Genomic DNA, 8,197 nt, shown 5'->3' with positions numbered 1-8,197 from the left:
TTATTTTATTCAATTTATTTTATATTTGTTGTTGATAGATTTTTGAATTACTGCATCAAATTCAAATTTTTCATTTCAATTTCTTTCATTCTTCTTTATTTGTTAATTTTGTCTTCCTACCAAACAATCAACAAATCAAAAGTAAATGCTCGTCAACCATGCTCTCCGAAAGGGATAAAAAACAACTCAGTTTTGGACCTAAATCTACCAAAATCCAGCCAAGGGTTAAACGTCCGGCAGCCTATGTTCAAATGCGTTCGGCCATGAAAGGTGTCAAGCGACAACCCGACGAAAACGTGCATGATTCACACGCTTTGTCCTTCTGGTTGCGTGCATCTCCCACTCTCGTTTAGACTGTTGGCCTTTTGCGCAAGACGAAATTCTTTCATCTATCCCGTGACCCCAGCAGCTAAACCCCAAGACGCTGCGTGCGGATGGGTACGGACTGTATGGTCCGATGGAGCTGCTCTTTCGACCATTCGGTTTGGTGCTAATCAATCATGAAACACATGAGCGCCTAAAGGCAACCGATGCACGATGCCGGTTCGAAGCCGTATCGATCCCCCGATGCTTGTGCGTGCGTTTATTTTTGATCTGAAGGAAGGAGAGAAAACACTCACACACTCAGCCCCAAGATGTCTGAGTGGTTCGCACCGATGCTTTAGCACCTCATGCGCATCGAACCGAAATGGAAAGCAAACGAACGGTTCCCGCACCGTATGAGTCATGGTGTGGTCGGGCCCCAGGTTGAAATCTGTGCCGATCTGTCTGACGGTTCGCTGTTCTGTTGATCTTCCGGCCCGCGTGATCGGCGGAGAAGGAAGGACGTCGATCCGTTGGTAAACAACTGTGGAGGGGGCCATGAAAATGAAGCACAGGAGCGCACAGAAACATTGCCATAAACAGACACGAAATGGCGGCACATGCTGCGTTTCACCTTCAAGAGCCGCACCTCAAGGATGCTTCCTGCAATACTCATATGCATACTTTCCCTGCAAGGGATTGCTGATCGTTAAGCAAGCATTACCTCTACTGACTTCCTATTGATGTAAAACCAGGAAGACAAACATTTATTATACAGAAGTAAATCTGTGCTTATTTGATACTACAACTCTCTATATACTCGACCTTATCGCTGGATGCACCAATAGTAGCTTAGGCCCACTAGGAAGAGGAAGATGTTCCAGACGTGTCAAAACTCCCAGGAAGGTTATGTCAGTAAATCGAACAAGTCGAACATATGAAAAATCATTGCACTATTTAATAGTGAGTAACCGTAGTAAGTATCGATGAACCTCGATCATGTTGACATATGACCCAAGTTGCCGGTCTTGAAATCCTTTAATCCAGAGGTGTAGCCCGAAACAATGGATTGGTATAGGAAGGTTCAGAAAGCTAGAATTCATACAAAGTGCTTCTCAGATAGAAGAAGAAAAAGTGTTTCTCCTTAGGGATTTACATTATCAAATATAGAATAGTATCCATCTCATAAACCACTGACTACTGATATCAAATAAGTCTAAATAACTTCGAAGATTTTGTTGAACACATCACAAATAATATTTAGTTTTGATGGTTCAGTGGACAAAAAAAACTTTGTGACCCAATACAACGTAAAAAATTTCGACACTAGAAAAGCCAATGACATGATACGAACCGCATTCTTTATTCTGTGAAGAAAACTAAACTTCGGTACTAAAAATATAGAAAAAGCCTTATTTCAATTAGGCGTTTTCTAAAGTTTTCTTTTAAATTTTGTAAATACAATATGGAATTCGACAGTTCTTATTTCTGATGGAAACTCCAGAGTGGATCCAAGAAAACTCTATGCGCAAATCAAGTAGATGAATAATTTAAAGCGTTAAAGTGACAATCATTGCCAGACATTTTCTTTCCCGCAGCACACACACACATATTGAGAAGCTCAACGCCACTTGCCCAGTCCAGTCCAGCAAATATTTGCTCCCAATGAATCAGATCACCATGGATGCCGACTGTGATCTATGCGTTCATGAGCATTTAAACAGCCGGCAAACTCATCACCATAGCCATTACTTTCCATTGCCACCAAGCACATTCCAAAGCGTCCGAATACTGCCGATGTCACTCGGCAGCCTTTCCGGTGATTAGTACGGTTGAGTCATAAGGGGAAAAAATGCACATTAGCGTCTGTTCCGTTGTGCTTGCCTGACGGAAGTACCTCCAAGCATTCCAGAACCTAAGAATCACACGCCAGCCTACGGCAAGGGGGGCAAAGAATATCGTCTATCGTTTGGCGGGTTTCATCGATCATACTACAAAAAACAGTTGCGTCACTTCTTGCTAGAACCGACTCAGAGAGAAAGCATTTCCCGATTTTCCGTACCGAATGTTTACACCCCTCGCAACATTTAGTAGCGGCTGCAAGCGAAGAACAGCGTCATCATGGTCACGCAGTCGAGACCATATGGCCCCTTTTTGAGAAAACGTTCCACGGCCATTCAAGGCCCCGTAGGCCAAGTATACAAAGTGAAACGACGCAATAAGTTTGACTGACTCGGCAACGCCGGGAAGAGTAACATTCCGGACATCACTAGAATCGGTATGTTCTTTGTCACCAACAAATCGAAGACGCTCACAGTGAATCACGAGAACAGATCGACAAGTGTACAATCGCTATGAATAACCCTTGGTCTAGATATCCGTTAATCCTCTCCCCCCGGGATTCACTTCCGGTAGAACTGAGAGCGTCGTCAATGGAACATTCTAAAACTGAACGCTTTTACGCATCTTCCTCGGGTAACGCGGTACGTGGTACGTGGTACAATGATTATAAACGTGCTGCCGTGATATATTAACAAGTTTGTAAAGCGCTCGGAACTGATCGCAGATGGTTAGTTGTCAATGGGCCTGCTCTGGCAACCCGTTAGTCATCGTGTCCCGGGTCGGTAGCCTGGCATCTCATATGACATCATCCGTGAAGTATGTCGAAGCTAAAATAGCGCCTCTTCCAAAAACTTTTATTGCTTTCCGATGGCGAGAAAAGCCGTGTGCCGATTACTCGCTGTGTGGTGGTGGGTTGTTTCGACGGTAAAAGGCATCACTCCATAAACGGTTCCTGTGCACATTATCTAAAGTAACTTCGGATTACCTCGATCCTCTTCTTATTCAGGGCACACGGGATGTGGACGGCAGAACAAATGTAAGCTTCTGTTAACGTACGGCAACTTAGGCAAAAAGGTCCAAGGATCAATGGTCAAGCCCCTTCCCCGTGTGTGGGATAAGCGAGGGTTCTGCTGATCAACTACGAATTATTACTTTCGCTAAGGAGTGCCCGGTGGGACCGTAGCCTCATAGAAGAAATGAGGTTGAATTTTCATTCTCTTTGCAAATACCCAAGTTGTCTTACTCATGTTCAAGAAGTAGCGACGAGAAATAGTTATTGTCCAAATTTGTAACCCAATTGTACGACGTCTGCCCGATATCTTATCGAGCGCTTTACCAATTGTTAAGTGAAAAACAATGAACAGTTAGTTAAATCCCCCACGCCTGCTTACTTTTTTCACCCAGTCTGGCTAACACTTAACCCTGCCCGATCGAGATTTGGTTCACCGGATGTTTGCTGGTGCAAGAAACGCATTGCGGTTTCTGTGTTTTTTTAATGTCTGCCACCTTGATACGAATTTGTATTAGACACCTTTTTTTCCTATGTTCGTCTTATCGTTTACAGCCTTTTTGCTTCCTTTCATAAGTGTCATGAGTCATGCACAGACAAGGATCGCCGACGGAGACAGACACCTTGTAACGGATAGGACCTTCTAATTGTGCCCAGGCAATGGATAGTGGCGCAAGGTCAGGTATCAAAATTAGAAATCTTGACCTACAAAAAGGACCCTACGGTAACAAATTAGTGTACAGGTAGATGGATGGGTCGTGGAGCTTAAAAAAAGCAACAGACATTTTCTAGAAAAAGGCAAATCGTTATTTCAACAGAAACGTAAATAAACGTCCAGTGAGGCTACACGTTCGATGTCTTCTTATCGAAAAAAAATTATCACGAATGTATCGCAAATGTGCAAAATTACTTCCACACAGAAAAAAATCTATTTAAAACCTGCCATTAAATATTTGCAACCATTTGTTTGCACTTTAGACATCAGAAAGTACTACTTCACCGTTGCTGAAGTCACGCACAGATAGCTGCGAACGCAAGCCGCAGGTGAAGTCATCGATTGGAAAAGAACTTTCCACCGGGTGTGATAAGAGCATGAAAAGTTTATATTGTTATCATGCACCTCGAACATTTCAGACGACTTTTGATAACGCCACACTTCCTACGTTCGATAAGCGGGCGTTTTATGCTCTTCCCTCCTGCGAGAGGGTTAATTTATCTTGCTGTACAACGCCACGGCTTCGATAGCGATAAAACAATCAAGGTTCCTTCTATAAATAGCTTTTTTTTATTTTGCCTAATCGTAAATTAGTAATGGTTTTCTCATGCAATACACAAAAAGAAATACGGTGTTTAGCAAACTTGATCAACCATTTTTACAGATCGATTACATTATCGTACAAACCTTCTGAGAAGAGTCATTCATGTGAGTCTTTAGTAAGGAGTGAGTCAAGTCCGGAATCGACTCACAAAGTTTTATGAATAGAAGAGGCGAGGTGAAGGAGATAGGGGGGGATTGGGGTGAGGAGGAGAGGGGTTAATGACGAACAACAAATCCTGGAAGATTTCAGAGGATTCTTGAAACTGTGAAATAGAGATTCAGGTTCATTCCGTTCAAAGATTCATTCTGATTCATGCATCTGAATCATATTCTACCAACACTAGCACAATACCAAATGTTCGAGGAAAAATTCTCTCTCACCGTGAGGAACAGTTTTCAGTCATTTCAATGACTGTTAAATGCAGCGTCATTCATGGCGGTCGATAGATGGTTCAACACTTCAAACATGCTTGTTACTACTGCATGAGCAACAAAAGCGGAAGCAATGATGGTGCATTGTTAGCGGCAGTCAGTAGAACGTAGATATGCAATTTTTCGTCCATTGACTCCACGAGTTCGCTCGATGGCATTGAAATGATCAAATTACATATCTTAGTTGCATCATTGCGTTGTTGAAAATTCAAATTGCAGTGGACAATTCCATGGACTGAAAGAATAGCGCTATTCATGCGGTCGCTAAGTTAACCAGGCAGCTTAAAATTTTAATAGATCATTTAGCATATTTACCATTATGAGATATACTTGTAATCATGTATTTTGCTATTAATGCCCACTTAACCGCTTCTTGACCTGCTACGTATCATATGAGCATTTTTGTCTTGAAGCTGAATCTTTGTTATATAGAGGGCCAGCTTTCATTGCGACACTCGATTAAATTTATAAATTTATCTTTTAAATTAGTCTTAAAAACTGCAAAAATATATCTAATTGCTAGAATATCTTAAACGCATTACATTCACACTAATTTATTTTAAAATGTGAATATTTTAGGCAAATAAAATCATAACCAATGTGAATAACTTAAGAAATAATTAGTTTAAAAAGTCTTATTTTTGTTTCTTTGTATGCGCTAGGGAAACAATACATTTTATACCATTTTCTACCATTTACTTTTATTTATGATTTCTTATTACTGCAACGCTTTCTATTATTTTATTATTATTGTTCAATGGACGTATGTCTAATTGAACATGAATTAAAAATATTAAATATTACATTCTATGTTTACATTTACAATCATAAATAAATACTATCCCATCCTATTCGTCCACGTAAGTAACCGGTTAGTTTTAAATGCATTTGTGCTTATATGAAAGACATACTGGTTGCATAGTTCTGCCATCTATGCCAAAGATACAGTTTTGTTTCATTCAAGTTTGTGCGTTGGGCGATGAATAAAATGCGGTTGATGGTTGATCTGCCGTTAGGATATACTTACTGAACGATTTACAATTTACAATTTACAATTGCTTTATAGCATTCTCCGATAACGTGAATTTCTATCGTCCGCTTGTTTTTCAAGTTTCAAATTCGTAAAACCATGTGGAACAGAACCAATTTTAGGTCGGTGGTCCGTGCGTCAGGAAATGCAGAAATGGCCGAGTTTCTTTCAAATTACGAACTTATTCGTTCTTCGTTTTTTGAAGTGTTACGAGAACTACGATTTCGCCACCGACGAACCGACGTGGCACTTCCATTAAAAAAGTGTCCAATATGAAGGGACTCTCATTTTCAAATGAGGGGATAACTTCTGTCAAAGTAAGTCTAAGTTGGCTCTGAGGACGTTTGGTTAGATTGAAACTACTGTACAAAATACAAAATGGGAAGGAAGTGTGAGGCTAGCTTCTGTACGAATAATTATGCAAAACACACAAGCAAATCATTTTATTCGTTCGCAAACCTAAAAGAAAGAAGTTAGAAATGGATAAAATATTGCAAGTCTCTGGACATACAATTGACTGTCGTGATATGCAGTAAACTGTCATATTAAGAGGCCTGGCAGTTTCGCGTCTGCGTCAAAGTAGAACAGTAAGCGATTCATTATAGAGATGGCACGCTAGTGTCCAATGTATTTCGATTTGAAATATGAAAACAACTTTTGAAGCTCATTTTGTACTAAGTATCACGTCGATTCGTCGGTGATTTCGCTGTGACGATCTCATCCAATCGTATGGATTTTAGAATATACTTATACGAATATAGTTCATCAAATTTTCTGCCAATTTCTAACCACCTCATGTCTGATTTTCTCACAACAGAACTCGTACCCAATTCTATTCGGGACGTTCCTCCGACCATAAACTAGACCTGCAATCCAGCTGCGAATATGTAAAAATCAAGGGAAGTCAGAAATGGTATTCCAAGACCCATGACGTTGTAATATGAAACGAAGGAGAGAGTTTCAATGGTTACGGTATGATTTCATTCATATTCTATGACAATACTAGATGTTACGTAGTACATTGACAGATTGTGTCGGTTAAAACATCATTAACGGCTTGCAACTTGCAAAAATTACGACAACCAGAAACACTAAACTAAATACGGTTCCGAAACATGCAGGCTGGTCATTTTTGAATCGGTGAGGTATCTCTCTCTCTCTCAGATGACGAGTATTGCAATGGCAATAGATGGTGAAAATTAGGGAAGGGGGGGAATAAAATCCTAGCTTCTATTCCAGCATCTAGCGACGGGATGATTTTCGAAAAGATTAAAAAATATAAAAACCTTGAGGTCAAAAATCCCGTTGGATACACCTAGAAGTTTAAGCACACTGCAAAGTGCTCTTGCGTAGCCGTGTAACCGGGCCGATATAGCTAGTTATTCTTAAATGATTGACATTAATCACTTTATTTATTTATGATTAATTTACCGTGTATCAAGCACTTCATTTACATGAAATGGATTTTTCATTTATTCATATGTTTCTTCAACTTGTACATAAAAGTCGATTCAAAAACTGCTTAGTGCATCTAGTTTTTTAACGACAATGAAGTACTATATATTTACAGCCTGTAGATGAGAGTGCTAAAACATAAAAATCAGCTCAGGAATATTGCATTGCCGCTCATATTAGACGAGCCCCCTAGCAAATAGGGAATTAAACGCGATTGCTCGATTTCCATGCTGAATGAGCGACGATGAATCATAGTAACTACGGCCGCTATAGTTGGTTGATAATGCAACGAACTGCCACGAATGAAACTTAGCAAAACGTGGCCATACTGGATGAGAAACGATAATATCCATCCAGTGTCGAACCAGCTTGAATGAAACCAGAAGTTACAATGAAGTAAATTACAACCTAACGTTGGATGGTATTATTTCGTGCCTGCTGACGTAATCAACGTCAATGTCGTTTAATTTCAATTTCGTTAGTACTTTTGAAACCATTTGCTACTCGAGTTGTGCGCACTTGTGCTACAAGACGCGGGAATACATACACTACAGATACGCAGGGCAATGCATTTGGGTTGTTTTCTGGCGTAGGGTTGTTTATCAGTTTATACGGTCATTTGATTGTTTGAATGACATAGCAAGGTGTGCGGTGCGGGAGTTGCCTGATGTCACGGAAAGCTCCATACAAAACAAACCATACCGGACGGTGTCACGTGTAGTGTACGTTTGTTTATCGTACACGACGATTTCGGTCGGTAAAATTCCACTGCTCGCTAGCGGTTGGAAGCCGAAACCGCATCCGTTTT

Source organism: Anopheles marshallii, chromosome 2 (genome assembly GCF_943734725.1).
Source record: "Anopheles marshallii chromosome 2, idAnoMarsDA_429_01, whole genome shotgun sequence".
NCBI classification, from domain to species: Eukaryota; Metazoa; Arthropoda; class Insecta; order Diptera; family Culicidae; genus Anopheles; species Anopheles marshallii.
This window is presented reverse-complemented; position numbering follows the sequence as displayed.